Here is a 19,542-nt window from a genome sequence, read left to right as displayed (position 1 = left end):
GGGTCACCTCGCCTTGTAGGCTCACTAACCAGCTGCGTCAGGAAGCTATCTTCCACACTCTCCAGAAACCTCCTAGACTGCTTTCTCTGGGCTGTGCTGTGCTTCCAGGATATGTCTGGGAAATTGAAGAACAAGCGCTGACGATTTCACAACTTCTGCAAGCTGCCTCTAGAATTCCTCATCCGTCTCCTCATCTGGTTCAGCAGTCTATAACAGACCCCCATCAGGATGCTTGCCTTGTTGGACTTCCAGCTGATCCTAACCCATAGGGACTCAAAGTAAGCTTTACAAGAAATTGTTAAAAATGGACAGCAACTACACTGAAACATGGCTTTACACAATTCAAACATCAGAAACCAACTCAGCAAGCATTACTTGTAAACATTTCAAGTTCTCTGCCTTGTAAAATGACCGAGCATTTCTGCATTGTAAAATGAAATGTAATTTTTATATCAGAAAAAACAGACTTCACCTTTATCACATCGATAGCCATAGTAACCAGGCAAACAGTGACAAGCAAATGATCCCCAGGCACTCTCCAAGGCACTTCCCATGAACACCACAGGAAGATGACCCCATGGTCTCACAGCTCCCATCCGTAAGTGTAGAGCCAGGGAAGCTATTCAGGGATTCTGCAGGAGATTGAAGGTCATATACCTTCAAGAGAAAATTGTTTCACACCAAAATATTATTTTAAAAGTACTTACATTTCATTCTTAAACAGAAATAGCTGTACCACATTTGTCTGTTCTTCATTGTTTAAAACACTGTTTGCTTTTTGACAGTGAGATTTTAACTTATTTTTAGTGAAGTCCAATTTCTAAATATTAAACACCAAGACCATATTTTGCTTTGAATAAACTCAACTGACTACAAAAGCAAAAAAACAATAATATTTCCTAACAAAGCAGACAGCTGGTATAAATATACCATTATACTACTGCCATTCAGAAGTTCCCTGAATGGGCAAAGTAGCTTGAAAGACATCTGCATGAAGTAGGGAGATAAACAAAGGTAGAGTTTTTAGCTCACAAAAACACCTGTTTGTGATTAAGAAACATTTTTTCCAAGGTAGTTATTCTAATTATGACAGAAAAATCCAGAATTTCCTTGCATTTTACACTGATGCACACAGGCCTTGAGTGGATTAATGGAAGCAGTAATTTCAGGTATAATGAAAATATACTACAATTTTTAAAAATAAATGTTCTCCATTGCTAAAGCAAAACATTACACTTCTCTTACCTGAGTATCCAAGACGAAATTGCGCAAACAACCAGTAAAGTGTTTGTGTAGCAATTGTAGGTAGGAATATAACGATTCTTTTACACCATCCAGCTGAAGAACATGGTTCACATTCAAATATCTTTTAAAATGATATGCATAACAAAAATAAATGTGAATTTACCTTCAAACACAGGCATTACATAATAATACAGATAAACATCTAGAGTGCATTTCCAGTGAACAGAGGCTCTCTACAATAACAGAACTTTATCTGCTTCTTCCTCTGAAATACAATCAGTCAGTGAACAGAAACTCTGGCCCTTTAAAATTAGGGGTAATGTATTTTTCAAACATGACAGTGAAGTCTACTGGGAATTTAACTGTGGGATACTTCATTACAATTCATCTGTGTTCAAGTCAGGAAAAGCTGTAATACCCTAGAATCCATGTTCTCCTTTAACTGCCGTGTGTGCACATTCATCCTATTCTAAAGCAATACTAAAAAGAAGATGGTTTTGCATATGACAGAGGCCAGAAACCTGAAAGTTGGCTCAACTTGGTCTTAAAGGTACCATACACATGCTTATGCTCTGCAATTTCTTCCAATTACCCCTGTGAGCCAAAAAATTCCATTTATTTCAGTCCTCAGAGAGCTGCTTTTTCCCTAAGGTAGCAGCTCAATTTCCATTTTTGGTTTTCATTTGTTCTTACAGTTTTCACTTTTTTGTGTGCACCTTTCATGAACAGGAGCATTACGTGCATCTGCTGACATGGCAGATTTCAATTAATCTCAATTCTCATCAGTATACTTCCTGGGACTATCTATTCCATGCTCAAGTATTTTTATTAGTACAAAGTTTTCCCAATAACCTGAATACCCCTCACTGTAACTTAGAGCTCTGTAACTTGACCCATGTGTCCAACATGCTGGTTGTTTCTCCCAGTTTGGTGTTATCACCAAGGGCAGTAAGGATTGAATTACACTGGATCCAAACACTTGCAGAATGCAACTGAATGTTCCCTTCTGCTTTGAATGTAGTACTTGCTTTGTATGTTCAAAGGCCTTAGACTAAACTGACTTTCAGTGAATCTCCAGAAACATACCTTGCCCTTTGTGGAACATACCCAAAGACTTCACAATTTGTATAATCTTCAGTAGACAACCATTTGCCTACTCCTTCTGTCTCTGAAACAACAGCCGTACTGCAATGATCCAAAGTGAATCGAACATCCTACACCAAAACATATCGTTACTGAATGAGGAATTACTGTAAGTTTCAATAAGCGTGTGATATCGAATTCTCATCTTTTTTTTTTTTTTTTCAGAGCATCATCCAAAAAGTATTGTGGTTTCTTTTTCCATGTTTTCCTCCTCACAATAAACACTAAAGCCAAAATGGAACCATTCAACAGAAAAGGCATTTACCTTTCCATTCAATTTATACCTCTGAGTAGTTTAACCACTTTTACAAAATATGTAACTGCATTTGCAAGTAAGTAATATCTGTTTTTTGTGCATAGGTAATGGATCTCAGTGTTCTTCAAGTAATACCTGAGTGCACAAATTACAATTAAGCCTTTATGCACATTACACATGTGCTAGAGCTTACAAAAAAAAAAAAAAAAAAAAAAAGATTTCTCTGATCCCAGAAGAAGATTACAACATAGGTAGATTTGGAATAGACAATGCTGTCTTTCCAAAATTTGTATTACTCATCAAATCTACAAGCACAGTTAGAATAATACATATAATTATCCAGTCTCTTTTTTCTACCATCCTGTTGCTACATAGGCAAATGCTATTGGAAATAACCAATATTCTGAGGCAGAAAACCAAATAACCGACCTGACCATTGGTTCTCACTTCCAGCTGATGCCATTTTTTGTCTGTTACATTCAGGTGACTTGGAAACTGCAGTATCACAGAACCTGAGCCATGGCTCATCTTCAGCACAGGAATGCCACTGGTGAGTTGTAATGCCACATACACACACACACAAAAAAAAAAAAAAAAAAAAAAAAAAAAAAAATAAAAAAATTAAATCTAGCAACAAGTATCTTTCCATTTTGGGTATTTTAGCACATTTAATGAATGTACTTATTTAATGCTCATTGCCAGTGCCATGAAGTGGGGTTCAGCATAGAAGGTTCAGTACAGAAATAACTAGAATTGTATTCTATGACTTGTATTATCACAGAATCACAGAATCACAGAATCACAGAATTTCCTAGGTTGGAAGAGACCTCAAGGTCATCGAGTCCAACCTCCAACCTAACGCTAACAGCCCTCCACTAAACCATATCCCTAAGCTCTACATCTAAACGTCTGCAGAAATACTAATTTAATATAGTATGTATTTTTATACTTTAGATTGTGGCACTTCTTCGTCAAAAGTAAAACACTGGAACTTATTCCTGGTAATTGATCTGTATTTTTATAATGCTCAAAATGCCCTGAGATGGGAAGAAGTTTAAGTGCATTTCCTTTCTCACTAAACTAGACGAGAATGACACGTGACTAAGACTGCATTAATCATGTAATATCTATCTTCAAACTACCTAAATTCCTTTTATAGTACTAGAGTTTTCCTGGGGGAGACTTTCTCTTTAATATACAAATCTGTTTGTTTTATTTTCCCCTGATTTCTACAACTCTGCAATGGACCAAAGCCGTAGCTGCAGGCTACAAAATACATTACATCAAAAAAGAAATACCTATTAGAGAATGTTTCAAACTATTTTCCAACATTTTCAACCCAGAAAATAAATTATCTCGTGAGATGGAAGGATAGAACTCATTGACTGCTACATTGTTCACAACCCATGCATTCCCAGAAGATGTTTTTTTCCACACACTTGCTGAAGTACCTATTGCAATGAAGTTTTCTGTACTCCCAGGTTCTGGATTTGATAAAGGACCACTGTATAATAGAAGTCCATCTGGAACTGCAGTAATAAACTCTAGAGAAAGTGAGCTTTAGAAACAAGGCCTGATGGGATGAAACCATGCATAACCATTTCCATGGAAACTGTGCTTAGTCTGCTGGCAGTCTGGTCCATGAAACGAAGCAGGGCAAAGACATCTGAAAGAGCATAAACAAAAAAACTGTTAGAATTCCCAAATGTTCAACTTTTTTGTGGGGTTCTGTATGTAACAAATGTAGCACTTGCCACGCTCACAAGCAGAAGTGAAACAAGGATTTTAAGTATCTCAGGTATAGTGGTGCTCAGCAATTATTAAAATACTTTATGAGTACAAAGCATTTTTATCCACCATATTATCTCTATCCAGAAAGTATTTCTGAGTTTGTGACTTAAAGAATAATGAATTATTTCACTAGGTAAGTGACATGAAACATCAAACATCAATTGGCCAGTTTATTGCAGCAAAAACTCTGGGAGGTAAATTCCTAGCTCGAATGAACAGTTTAATTTCACCAAAGGAATACTGGTACATGCCAGATGCTATAGTAAAGCAAGTTTACTATCTAATATTTTCTAAAGTCCTTACTGCCCATTCTTCAAACTACATTTTATTCCCCTCCACCCTGCTGCTATTTAACTCCTACTGAATTAAGTGGTCTTATAATGAGAGATGTTCATAAGGCCACTGTTTTTTCCCAGGGTTTTAATTCTTACACACACATAGTATTTCCATTGATTTCCAGACTAAAATGGTGTTACCGGGCCACTGGTAAAGGCACCATTGTCATTAAGTTTACACTCCAGTATACTTGTAGGTTCTTTGTTTTTCCTTCAGTCAGCATTGCACTCATTATATTTAAAAAGATACAGGTCTAGAAAAACATTAGACATTTTAAAAACAAAAGGAAAAAAGTTAAGGTGCAATCCCAGTTTCCTCACCTGTAACCATTCAAAGTGTCAATACACATTCCACCATTGAGACAAGGGCTTCGAGAGTAGGAAGAACAAGACTGATGAACTCAGTCCCTAGCTGAGCAAGTGCAGACTGCGCTGACGGTGGTTGTTACAGAGGCAAATGAGACAGTTCCAGTATCTATCACTGTGGGGACATCGCTCACACTGAGGTAGTTCATACAACCATTGCCCTCACTACAATTTGCACTCCTACATTCATTTACATCCATCTGTGAAATACTTGCTTGTAAAGCTGACTGGACCTAAGAGAAAACACAGTTTAACAAATTACCATTCTGTTCTTAATGAATGTTTTTATGTACTGCTTCATTTCTAAAAAGAAATCTAAGTTATTGTAAAGTTAATGGAATGCTTTAGTTTTCTGATCATTAGTAACATCTCTGACTATACAAGCAAAGTGATTTCATAAATACAGGAATTATTTTAAAAAATTCATAGTAGCAATATTTCCTGAAAACTTAAATCCCTGATACAACTGATATTGAATGTGTTAAATTGGTACCGGACTACCAACATTTTTGCTGAGGACCAAAGCTGTGTGGTCTATGTCACACTTCTTGCACTCTGACAGCACCATAATTCATACCCAGTGTTTCTTAAGTAACCTTTCCCATAAGGATGCAAGCACTGGAAAATGCAGTGCTGAGCTGCATTTAATAACATCCACAGAAAGTGACTTGACAGGTTTGTGGCAATTTGAATTCAGCCTATTCATTCACGTCCTTTAAGCTTCCTTTTCATGTCAACTGTCTCAAACAAAACACAATCAACCTAGTGTATGGGATATCATGTTCTATTCAACGTTAATCTTTGCTATTTCATTATTTTTATCATGAATTGGGCTTGCATCTGAAGGTCCAAATAAAGCAAAGAGCCTCACTGTATATGTGTGTACACACACATATATATACACTACATATACTACATATATATAGTTTTTGTAACACAGCAATAGTGTTCTTGCAGTTTGCAACTCCTAATCCAAAGAGGAAAAACAAACAAACAAAACTATAATAAGGCACAAGGGAAGTTAGTTGTTCACAATAACCCTGAGGAAAATAACAGAGCTGTGACTATTTCACACCTCTTGTAATTCAGCCAGTAGCCTATGCACAGGACTACAGTATCACCACATTTGTTCCCTAGTATAACACGTTTGTTCCTTTCACTTGTCTTGGGATTTTGCACAGGTGCCTATAAAGCTTCAAAATTTGGTTTGTATTCGAAGATTCAAATACACTGAATGACATGCATATAGTGCCCAAACCTGAATACAAGAGGCCTCACTATGGTCTAGTCATGGGCAAGGGCGACATACAAATGTAGAACTAACAAAATGAGATCAGACCTTTCTTTGTACATTTAACAAGTATTTTTTTAAACTATAAAATGCATGACAAATATTTTAAAAGTAAGTTTTTAAAAGACCAAAACAAATGCATAACTACTAAAGATCTTTTTTTAAATTTTATTTGTACTGTCACGCCAATTTACCACTCTAAGAACTCTGACCTTTATCATCAATTGTCAATATACCCTCAAATATCATAACATATGGAAAACCATGTCCCCAGAGGCATAAAATATACTTTATAATGACATGATGCATCCTGTCAGCACTTTTTGGTGTCTGCTGCCCACAACAATCACCATTAGCAGGAAGTAAACAAACAGCTATGCAGTACAGTCACAAAAAAGCAGCATATATAAACAACATTAGCTCATTTGCACTGTTATGGAGGATTATTTTTGCCGCTAAAAATAGTTGTAGTAAAGCTGTACCACAAGGAAGTAATGCAAGCATATTATTTATTTAGCAATTCAATGAATAATTCCAGTTCTAATTACTTATTTTCTCTATTTATATATAAAAACTACTGCAGAAATTGTTCAGTTATGATTGGTTTTCGGTAGACTACTGGTGATTACTCACTAGAGCTATTAATTAAATATTGAAAGGTGATATATAATCGATACAAGCTTGACTTTTTCATTAAAATATGTGAAGCAATCCCTTCTTACCACTGTCATGAATTCACCTGCCATATCTTATGGCATAGAATATTTAAAATCTATGCAATTTTCCATAGTATTATTGCAGTAACTCTATAAATAAGCAAAAGAAGAAGTCATTTCATGAAGAATCTTCATGAATAGAATTTGCCTCTGTGTATTTCCAGCTTGGTCATTGTGTAGATTCTCACAATCCACACTATTTAAGATATTATAAGATGTGGGCATGTGGTAAGAAAGATACTTTTTGGTTCCAAGAATCATGGTATTTACACAAATGAAAAGTGCTGTTTTCTCTTCAGGAAAAATCCAGCATAAATGCCATGTATTAAATTTAAATATGCTCCTGTAGCCGCACGTAAAATGTCAAGAAGTGCCATCTTGTCCAGAGCAAGTTACTGCCAGTCAACTGAGCAGCAGCATCTTGCCTTTGTGCACAGCAGCAGCTTTTTGCCTACTCAATAGCATCTGCAGGACTTCAGCAAAGCCAAAATCTGGAAGGCTGCTGAAAACAGAAGAGTGGAACCAGTACAGACTGCATATGGGTAGCTGATTTAAAGGGCATGCAGAATGTGGTAAAATAGTACAAGAGTTAAGTGTCATCAGGAAGGGAAAGAAAACATCTAATTTCAAAAACTCTTTTACCCCTATCATAGAAAAAAAAAAAAAAAAAAAAAGGAGGGGGGGTGTCACATTGTATTTAAGAATTAACCTTTGGTGAGTTAAAAAAAATGGTAAAATTGGTTGTCTACATCTCACTTTAACTGTTCTTCTAACCTGCATATTCCTTCCAGCAGGATTATTTCTACGGACTATCATCTCTTTGTATAGCAGAATTTCAGTTTGGGTGACATCAAGCCTGTGGTAAGTGTCTAACCACAAGCACATGATTTGGTATTTCCATCAGCATCTAAAATGTCCGAAGAGCTGTCAATTTCAACACATTATCTGTATTACAGTACCACTTTGTCTTTTATGGATTCTTCTAATATCATACTCAAAAGTCTGATAGATTATACAATGAGACACTGACTAAAGAAGACACAGGCAACTGTATTATGATTAGGAATGGAGGGACATCTTTCTGTGACTACAAGTAATTATATCTATTGAAACTAAAATGAGTACAACTGTATGATAACAAAATGTATGGGATTAAGGAGAATGAAGACAACTTGAATTTAGCCATTGTTTGACAATTTTTTTGTCCTGAGTGAAGCAATACCTATCTGTAGGTCTTGCATATTCTTCCACTGAGGTTTGTGTGAGGTCTGGGATACATAACTTGCATCTATGTCATTTACCCAAATACTAAGTCTGCAGAACAGCCCTAGAGAACATACCTCATTTTTAAATGCTGCCATCTCAGCATGCAGTTTCTCAGGTCTGTAATACGCTGAGCCATCAAAGACCGCAAATCTTACATCTGCCTGTTTTCCATCAATGTTCATCAGACTGAAGACAATGATATCACTAAGCTGAACTGATAACATGTTTGCTAGTAATTCCTTGAACTTGACATATCTGTTTTTGCCATGTTTATCTCTCTGTATGAACTCCTCTGCTGTGACATCTGAGTTTGGGATTCAAAAATAAACATGAAATAGTTAATTTCTCAACTGATTTCTTATTTAGCAATATGAAAACATACTGGAAAGTGCATCTGCCCCATAATGACATCTAAATCAAAATCATAAAATAATACCTACATCATGTAATCATTCAAATATACAAGCAGCTGATCTAAACTGTCAGTAGGTACTAAAACTAACCTGATAGACGCACAGTGGCTGAGTTTTGTATGTCTTTATCTTCCAGCTCTTTGACATGGATTTGTACTGTAGACATAACATCAGGCCAAACTCCATCAGAAACTATAACTTTTAAACTGTGTATTCCTTCAGGAGCATTATCCACCATCATCAAAGAACCAGTCCTCTGATTTAATCTGAAAAATCTAGACATATACTTTCAATTAGGGAAACTTAATAAACCAAAACTGAGAACTTACATTAACATAACTCAAAAAGCCGTAAATGTTGCTATGAAGGTTACAGGATTAAAACTTACAGCAATCCATGAACAACCTCAACAAAGCACCAAAAATTATTTAGCTGAGAAGTGATGGTTTTCAGAGCTTATAAATAGATGTTTCTTCCACTCCCAAACCCCTATGTCTTCCCAATCCTGAATAAAAACAACCAGTCTGCAGGAGACAGTGTAACCAGGGGGTTCAACATAGCCATCATGTACAGGTCTATACAAATATAGAAAGTGACAAAAACACACAAATTCCTGATTCCCGTTTATCAGTTTGGAATAGGGCAAAGTCTGTATGAAATTTCTGATTTCATTTTTATGTGCCACCTCAAAGGGACAATGAGCAGTAATTATGGAAATATTCCATGAACACAACTGTGGAACAGTAACCTCCTAAAATGTAAACAGGCCTACTTATGATATGGACAAATACTATGTTAGTAAGAATTAAGGATCTAATTCGATACATGAATTTGCAGAAATAACTCCACTAAGTTAAAAGTTATGGCTTTCCCTTGTAATTCTAAATGTATTCATCAACAAAGATCATCAAATTAACTTCCACTTCTGATGAAATTATTATATTCTGCCCTTTTGAATTTGTGATTTGTATTGCATCAACTTTAACAGCTAGGGGGAGGCATTAAAAACTCTGCTTATTGTTAAATTGGGTCTTACAGACCCAATGTTTAAATAAATTAAGGACAAAAAATAAACATCATGGTATGACCCTGCATTGTCTAAAATAAAATAAAATAAAACAAAACAAAACAAAATTAAAATTAAAAAATAAAATTAAAAATTAAAATTAAAATAATGCATTGAAAGTTCTAGGACCTAGTTACCCAAGTTTAGAATCATAGAATCATAGAATCATAGAATATCCCAAATTGGAAGGGACCATAAGGATCATCAAGTCCAACTCCTGGCACCACACAGGTCTACCCAAAAGTTTAGACTATGTGACTAAGTGCACAGTCCAATCACTTCTTAAATTCAGACAGGCTTGATGCAGTGACTACTTCACTGGGGAGCCTGTTCCAGTATGCAACCACCCTCTCGATGAAGAACCTCGTCCTGATGTCAGCCTGTTTAAAAACAAGAAAAAGCACATGAAAAGGTACATTCCTTCATACACTCAATAATGTTGTCTTGCGTGCATCCTGAACATAGAGAAATATATGGTGAGTAAAATAATTACAGAAGCGTTAAGTATTACTAATTTTGACACAAATACAATCCTCACTTGAGCAGTTTTCCTTCAAAGAGAAATGTTTTATTGTCCCAGTCATCCTGATCTGGTGCAAACACTTCCCCAAGCACTGTTGTTGACCATTTTCCTGTTGAGATAAATTATAATAAATCTGCATTTAATTTTCTGCTTTTTGGTACACTTAATATTCCACAGCATTCATTACATTGTTTATTATTTTCAGATTGCTGCTTGATTTGGTGACGGTTATGATCCAAGATTCTTAACATGATTCACAGCTTGCCATCTGATTTCTGTCAGTTCTGGGAAAGTGAGTACACTGTGGATGGCATAGTAAGGCATAGAAGTCAAAACTGATCCAAAACAACACAAAGATGAATGCAACTCTATGTAAAATTCTCTGAACAAAAATAAATAAATAAATCACTGTATCAGGAGTTAAACCAACTGCTACTCTGCTATTTCAGACAGCACCTGCTGGAACCCAGCAACAAAGGGAAAACATCCCGTGGACTGCAGCTGGGAGAGAAGGACGTGGCCAGGAAATGGGCAAGAAGCCACTAAGCTGTGCCAGTTCTTGGCCCTTTTTTCAGGCCTCTGTGGACCATCACAAAAGTGGAACATCCACTAAAAATAGCGAAATAGTTCTAAAATAGCAAAAGGAGCATCCTATAGGGAACTACTCCAGGGAAGGAGACCTTAGAACAATACAGCAACATATGAAATTCTCAAGGTTCATTTGTGGAGCCAAACCACCCTAGAAAATTCATTCTCTCACTTCTATGGTAGGATCTCATCACATCTTTTTCTAATTCAGGTGTTCTGAATTCAGCAAAAAATAACTCAATGAAAAAATATCTTCTGTAGATTACACTTGTCTGAAATTCTACCACTGCAATGATAACTGAGAATAGCCAAGTTTATCTGGAACAGAGTATCTGGGAAGAGGCTTAACAAACCGTACTTATAAAGGCCACCAAGGCTTTATTTACAGTCAAATTTTACACAGATAATTTCAGGAAACAAACAGTAATAGAAATTCAAGACAAATGTTAGAAAATATTATTCAACTGCTTACACATTGCTAAACCACTCCGATGAGAAAATGTTAAGAGTTCACTTAATGGATGCATTTGCTCTGTTCTTTCCCACTACAAGGTGAAACTCTTAGTATTGTGGTTGCTGTCACAGAGCAGATCTCCTGATAGTATTTCTTGAACTAGGTACTGCGCACCACTCAAGAAAACATCCAGAATAGCATCTTTTGTTTGTCAGTCCAAAGGCTCCATGTTCTAGAAAGTAGTTACTTACTGCATCTCAAAGATTATTTTTCACTTTTTTTTTTTTTTTCTTCTAAAAAGGCACTGACCCAGCTTTCTCTCAGATCCTTTCTTGCCAGCTAAAACCTCCCTCCTCCAGATTTATATCTTGCTCATCCACACAGTAGGTGTGGCATCGTAGGTCTACAATTTCTGACTCAAATATGAATCTCTGCTATTTCTCAAAATTGCTTCAGTTCCAGCATTCTCATCTCCAGATCACTCTATGTCAGATACTTTTTGAATCCCGTGTACACATAAAAGTTTTCCTCTGGAGAGGCAAAAATTAATGAATGGAAAACAGATTTTATTGATTTATAAAAATACTGCATTTTCTGTACATGCAGTATGTATTTGTTCATAGCTAACAGTCTTTTGGTAGATTATCTTTACACATCAGGGTTTGAACTTTGGAACTTATACTCTGATTTATTTTGTAGTTTACAGAATTGGAGCTTTAGTTTAAAAATACGTAAGCCATTAAAAAATAGAATTTAGAACTGTTAGAACCGTAAAATTGTTATATTAATATACCTGATGTAATATCCAGACATTACTTACCATTGTTACTGTACACACAGATTTCCTTGTGGCCAGATTTATGGCAGTTGTCATTTTCATCACCAATTGTTATAGTTAGGGTGTTTGTAGAGCTAATAGCTGGAATCCCACTATCTGCTATAGCTATTGGCAGATGAAAAACCTTGTGCTTTTCTCTGTCAAAGGACCTCAAAGCAGTTATGGTTGCCATGTTATTTCTGTTGTCAGGAAGAGAAAAATCCAAAGAATTCTGGTAATATGGTGGCAGTGAAAATGTAAAAGGTGGCCCATTTTCCTCACTGTCTGGATCAAATGCATGAAGCAGCTTTGAGGTATGGTTCATATGCACTATTTCAGGCCTCAACGCATTTTCCCAAACTACAGGCAGGTATGGTACCTCAAACTTTTATCCATTGTCATTAACATCAAGCAAGTTAATCAAAACTGTAACACTTCCAGTTTGGGTGGGCATCCCTTGATCTGAAGCTTGCACAATTAAACTGTATTTCTGCATGACCTCACGATCTAGTTTATTTGCCACAATCACGTGACCATGTTTGTCAACTGCAAACAATCTCGTAGGATCTGAATTTGACTTTATAGAATATATAATGATCCCATTCAAACCAGAATCTTTGTCTGTAGCTCTCACTGTCATTACTGTAGTACCTATAGGCTTATTTTCAAAAAAAGGTTTTGTCTGAATAAATTGAAAAGGGAAGACTGGGCTGTGGTCATTTGAGTTTTCAACTTCAATCAGGCAAACAGCAGTACTAGAAAAATCAAGATCTTCCACTTTAATAGTAAGATTAAACTGCCTTTCATGTGCTTTCTCAAAATCCTTTTTTTTTTCAGTCGGATAGTGGCACATTGCCATTCTTTGTCACTCTTAATAAAAAACTTCTGATCCAGGTCTCCCCCGATGATACTGAATGTTAAGCGAGCATTTTCCCCAGCATCTGCATCTACTGCAGACACTTGCAGAACTTCTGAGTCGATGGCACTGTTTTCAGGAATTGTTGCCTGCCACAACTTTTTTGTGAATCTAGGTACATGGTCATTGACATCTGCAATCCAGATAGTGGCAGTGCCAGTTCCTGTTAGCCCTCCCCATCTCTTGCTTCAACAGTAAGAAAGTAATTTGCCGTCCTTTCTCTATCAAGCACTCCCCCCACTACATGGATTGTACCAGTATTGGGATTGATACTAAACATGTCAGTACCAAACTCATTTTTTACATTCCCTGTAATTCTGTAAGTCAGAACAGCATTAAGACCTACATTTGGATCATCTCGGTCAACTGCATTCATTTCCATGACTAATGTATCTGCAGGAGAATTTTCAAAGGCACTTCCATTGCAATCATCAGGCATGCACATGAAGAAAGGTGTGTTGTCATTTATACCCCACACATTAATAATCACATCAGGAATACATTATATTACTACAATCATCTTTTATATTTTTTCTATTTATAGAATTAATTTAACTATACTATTCTGATAGCTACTTTAAAATATTAATGATCTGCATTTTAGGATCACAAATGATCTATTCTGCTTATCCTGCTTAATATCTTCACAATTATGCTTCCTTAAAAGTCAATTTCTCTTCTTCAACTGACAAAAATACTCAGTAAAATTAAATTACAATAATATATCTGTGCTGGATTATTATTCATGTAATTGTACCAGAGTAATCTGTGCTCTTTCATTAAAATATTATAATCTCTGAATGTGCACGAAAGTATACTACCTAAAGTACGAAGACTGGTAACCCATCCAGTTCCTCAATTATACTTCCATAGTATTCATTGATAGAGAAAACTGGAGACTCATCATTTTTACTCATGACATTGATGATGGTAACTGCATAATCTTCCCATTTCCCATCAGAAGCCAACAAGTGTATCTCATGTATTTTTGTTTCTTCATAATCCAGTGGCTGGGCAACAAAAATAGTTCCTGTTTCTGCTTCTGTATCAAGCCCTCCTCCTGTGCTTCCAGCAGTGATCTGATAACATAACTTAGCATTTGTTCCTGTCAATTACCAACAGTGTCAGAAAACACACAATTTCTTAAGTACACAAAAACATGGGATGTTAAGATGAAGTACAAATCATAACTGATTTTTGATATTATGGTTTGTTAGTCTGTTAAAATCTGCAGCTATGTTAGATTACTGATTAGTATTTTCAATTTTGCTATGCCCAGTTACAGCTTGTGTCTAGTTATGAAATGTACCTTTGCAATTGTTGAGGGATTTTTTCAAACAGCAAAAATCCCATGGCTTGCTGTAGCTGAGCAAACCAAGCTACCAGGGCAACTATGAAAAGTTCCCATGACAGTGTTCCCACATCACCCAATTGAGGAATTCAGAAAAATATTGTTACCAGTAGTTGGCTTCAAGGACAAGGTCTACGTGACTGCTAATCACAAGGGGGTTGTTTTCTTGCAGGTGGGGTTGTTTTCTTGTAGTTGTTTGTCTGAGTGCTTTTGACCAATAATCTTGTGTGAGACACTATCCGCCCCTGTTATGTTCACTATAAAAGTTAGTCTATTTGGGCAATAAAATGGAGCGTGATCTGACTCTACTGATGTCTGTCATGCTTTCGGCTGTGCTTCCTGCAACATGCAATGAAGTATTAATTTTGCTTTTACTTATGATCCCTTCAAATTCACTTAGTAATCAGTATGAACGGCCAAGACTATGGTATCAAAAAGACAAATTGGTATTTGCTAACACCCAGCATGTAAGAATCACAGAATCACAGAATTTCTAGGTTGGAAGAGACCTCAAGATCATCGAGTCCAACATCTGACCTAACGCTAACAATCCCCACTAAACCATATCCCTAAGCTCTACGTCTAAACGTCTTTTAAAGACTTCCAGGGATGGTGACTCCACCACTTCCCTGGGCAGCCTGTTCCAATGCCTAACAACCCTTTCGGTAAAGAATGAGTTATCATAAAATACTTCATAAAATAGAACCATTCATTTATTTATGCATAGATTTTACCAAAGAGGATAATTATGATCTTCTCCTCTGGCTTAATACTGAACAGAAGTTCACAAAAATTCAGATGCAATCCCAATTTGCCAATGGTTTCAGACCAAGTAAAGATATAGAGCCTTTCATTCTGAAAGCTCTACCTTGAAGTTACCATTCTTCTCTCCTTCTTTCATAACTACACCTTTAATCATTTACATTATTAAGAAGACAGAAATGAAGGGTGGTATTTCTGTAATATCAGAACCCTGATCCAACATTATAGAGTATATTTGCAGGCAGCGTAAGTAATAAACTAAGAGTTCCTGGTGCAAGTAAAACCTTCAGTAGAGCTTAGCCACAACTGCCTCAATCTCCTTGAATGGAGGAGGCATCAAATGTATTCAGGATGTACTTGCACATTACAGATGTGCTGACAGAAAAACCCTCTGGGACCTGTGCAACAACACATATGGTTTCACCATATAGCAAAGTCAAATTAGTAGTGCACAATGGACAAAAGAGGGAAGCCTGCACTTTCCCCTCTCTATTTTATGAGCACTGGCTATGTACTTGTTTATACATGACTTACTGCTGAATTCCTGACTGATCTGTAAATCAACATGGCTAAGACTTAACATATGTCCTTAGAAAGTCTCATTTCCAATATGACAGCAGGTGCCAAAAAAATAAAGAATCTTACAACTGCACAGTCTGGAGACAAAGTAAACAAATCTCACTGAATATAAGTCTGATATATTCTAGTTAACCAGGACATTTTTATTGGTGCTTATTTGGGGGAGAGAAAAAAAAAAAAGATATGATCTAAAATAAATTTGTATTTGCTGGCACATAAATTATTTCTCAACATCCCACATTGCTTCATGTAAGTCCTTTCACTTATGTGTCACAGCTTCATTATCAACTAACATTCATGCGTGAATGCACAATCAGTTCACACTTAAAGAAGTTTTAAAATCTAGAGACAAGAACACATTTTCCTTCCTAACCCCAACAAAAATATGTCTTGGGGTGTTGAAATTAACTCATTAATATTTTAAACATAGGTATGTGGAATTCCACTACTTTACCTTCGTCTTCATACTTAGCACTGACTGTAATGATAGGTGAGACCACGTCCTGATCTTCATCCACATTTACCTCATAGACATGCTGAGAGAAGACATGCTTGTTATCATTCACATCGGTGATAAAAATGCATACATAGGGCGTGTCTAGAGAGACAAGAAACGAGATTAAAATACTCATCTGTGCCACTGGTGTCAGCTACAATTCCTTAAACTGTCTAGCTGCACATTAAATGAAGATGAATATGAAGACAATACAGGAACAAACCCTTAGGGTTGTGGACAATATATATACCAACATTACTCTGAAGCATCTGGATATCAAACAAATGTCACATCCAATTTGTTTAAGCAGATAGTATGTGAATACTTGATGCCTAATATGGCAATAGTATAGTTTTAAGTCATAACTTTTTGTCCTGAAACCACAAAAGCCAAACTTTTTTATTTAAGCACAACTGTCAATTGAGAATAGGATTTTCTGTCTTGAACATTCATACTTCATAATTACTCTTGAATTAATACAGTAGCATATGTAGTGCTTTGAGAAACTCCTCCACTACCTCAACAAGGTCTGTATTCTATGGATAATGGGTACATCTTTGCCAGGTAGGAAATGCTCCCTAAACTCTGACTATGACTCTCCAGTTTTCTTTCAATTTCAGAACAAACAGCTTGCCTGATTGTCATAAAAAACATCTCTCTCAGCTCTGACACAACTGTTGTGGACAAAAAATTTTTAAACAAACATATACTTTTACAAGTACAATTGAAAAAATACATATATTTTTGATTTCAGAGCTGCTGTTTTCAGATACCAACCCAGGTAAAATCATGCTTGTCACAGATATCTGTTTTTTACCAGAGTTTGGCCTCCCATGTTTTCCAGGTCGAGCTGATTCAGAGCCATCTACTGACTTGACTTCTAAGAGATAGGACCTCTTCTTCTCTCTATCAGATATTGAGGTGGTGTATATTGAGCCTGTCTGTGAGTCCAAGCGAAAACATGTGTAGTCTCTGCTACGGTCATGTAACAGCAAATAAATTATCTAAAGAATTAAAAACAAGATGTTAATCTGTACTTTTCTTTCATTAGATACCTCATAACTAAAGTAGTACTTAAAGAGAAGAACAGTGTCGTGGTTGAGAATTTGACGAGATCCAAGAAAACTAGGTAAAAATGTAAGTTTGATCAGTCTCTAGTTTTAAGTCATTTAACTTCCTTCTACTTCGCCCATCTGTAAATATTTCTTCTTGTTTTCCATCTCATACCTACCAGTTTTAGTTGCATTCTTCAAGTGACAGGGCAGAGAAACCTGTAATTAACTACTTTATTTCACCTCATGTCTTCCTAGTAGCCATCCCTTTTCTATGCTGAAGACTCCTAGTCTATCTAGTCATTATTTACACAGAAGGTATTCCATTGTACAGAAGATGTAGGTACACACTTGCTTACCTCACCATTCTGACCAAGGTCAAGGTCGGTGGCAGAGACCTTAATGACAAATGTCCCAACATCAGTTCCCTCCGCCACTGAGGATTCATAAACAGATGAAGTGAAGAATGGGACATTGTCATTGACATCTAAAACATCAGAACAAGCACATAAACAAGTATAAAACAGAAATAATAAGAATAAAAAATATGCACTATGGTTATATGATCACTGAACAGCTTACACACCCGTTACATTAATACAGACCATACTGAATGCTGCCAAGGGAACTGCAGCAACATTCTGTGCTCAAACTCTCAGCAGAAAGCTCTTTGTAGTTTCATAATCCAATGGCTCAGCTACCAGGATTGAAGCAGAACCATCACCTCTGTTTGGAGTCAAGTAGAAATGAACTGGCATGTTGGTTTCCGGAACAAGTCCCTCTTCTAGGTTGTAAGTTATGTGGGGATCACCAAGGGGAGAAGTTGCTTTGATTGTCTGTACAGTTCAAAGAGTTTGTGTAATTAACAGGTTTCTAAGTAGAGCAACGTTTCCAAAAGTTTCAGTGTACCAACTCTCTCAGATCTCCATCTCTCAACTGAAAACAGTAGGACAAGTATTTCTGGCTATCAAATTGTAACCCTACTCGATACATCCCCAAGCCACAAACAGCTGTAGCCAAAGTTTAACAGTTACTACAGGATTGGTTACTCACTGTTTTACTCTACAAACATTTATTTTGGAATTACTTTGTAAAGCTGTTCTGTTTACTTGTTCTGAGCCAAACCAATCAAGTCCAAGTATTTTAAATCTAATAATTACCACAGGTAAGATGGCAGCATTCAAAAAATTTGAATATCCAAGTGGGAAGGAAATTAAATAGTGGTTGCACTCACATAAATTAAAGCAAAAAATGCTGGTTATTGTTAGCATTTTTGAAATAAAACTAATATCAAATCATTGGCCACTGCAATACACAAAATTATACAGCTCACTATATTTAAGCAAATAAGCAAATTCAGATATTCTAGAGCCTCAAAAATAATCAAGTCTGTGCTAAACTTACCAAAATTGACGTATTCTGTGTAGTATTCTCTGGAATAACAACTTCATAGCTGTCCCTTTCCCACTGTGGAGGTTGGCTTTTTGCACTTGTAATAGTTACCACAAGTTCAACTTTACTGCTCCTATTACCTCCATCTGTAGCAATAATCTCGTGAATTATAAATGAAGAGCAAAAGAGTGCTCGTTACAGAGGGTTTTGATCAGGGCTCAGATGAGTTTTTTAGCAAAATAATGAAAACATGAGTTAAAGGCATACTTAAGAAAATCTGCATGAAAGGAAAACATCCATGAATGGAGAAGACTCAACTCAGAATACGAAGTAGGTGCAAGGTTGCTGAATAATCTGCTCTTTTTCTTTATTAATGATTGCTGGTAAACACTGACATTTGTCTCAAAAAATTAGAAAATTTTATACATCCTAAATTTAAAATAAACTATCCACAACAACAAAATCTTTGTCAAATCCCTAAGTTCTTAAGTTCACCTATCAACCGTTTTTGTTACTAGGTCTGTAGTGTTCTTAGAGTCAATACTTTCAAGCTACTTTCAAGCTGAAAGCAGGGCTTGCTTGCATGCACTTCACAGTCAAGGAGCTCATCAGCTAAAAGCCTGAGACCCAGGTTTAATTTGAACAGAACATACTAATCCTTTAAAATGAAGGGGTAACATGTCAATGAGAACAATGTCATGACTTCCATGCCTCTTATGATATA

General features: G+C 36.2%; 1 pseudogene; it reads right to left on the bottom strand.

Annotated features, from left to right (window-relative positions):
- LOC116494046 overlaps positions 1–19,542 on the bottom strand; it is a 65,381-nt pseudogene that overhangs the window by 13,752 nt on the left and 32,087 nt on the right.

This window comes from Aythya fuligula, chromosome 12, assembly GCF_009819795.1.
Source record: "Aythya fuligula isolate bAytFul2 chromosome 12, bAytFul2.pri, whole genome shotgun sequence".
NCBI lineage: Eukaryota > Metazoa > Chordata > Aves > Anseriformes > Anatidae > Aythya > Aythya fuligula.
This window is presented reverse-complemented; position numbering and strand designations above follow the sequence as displayed.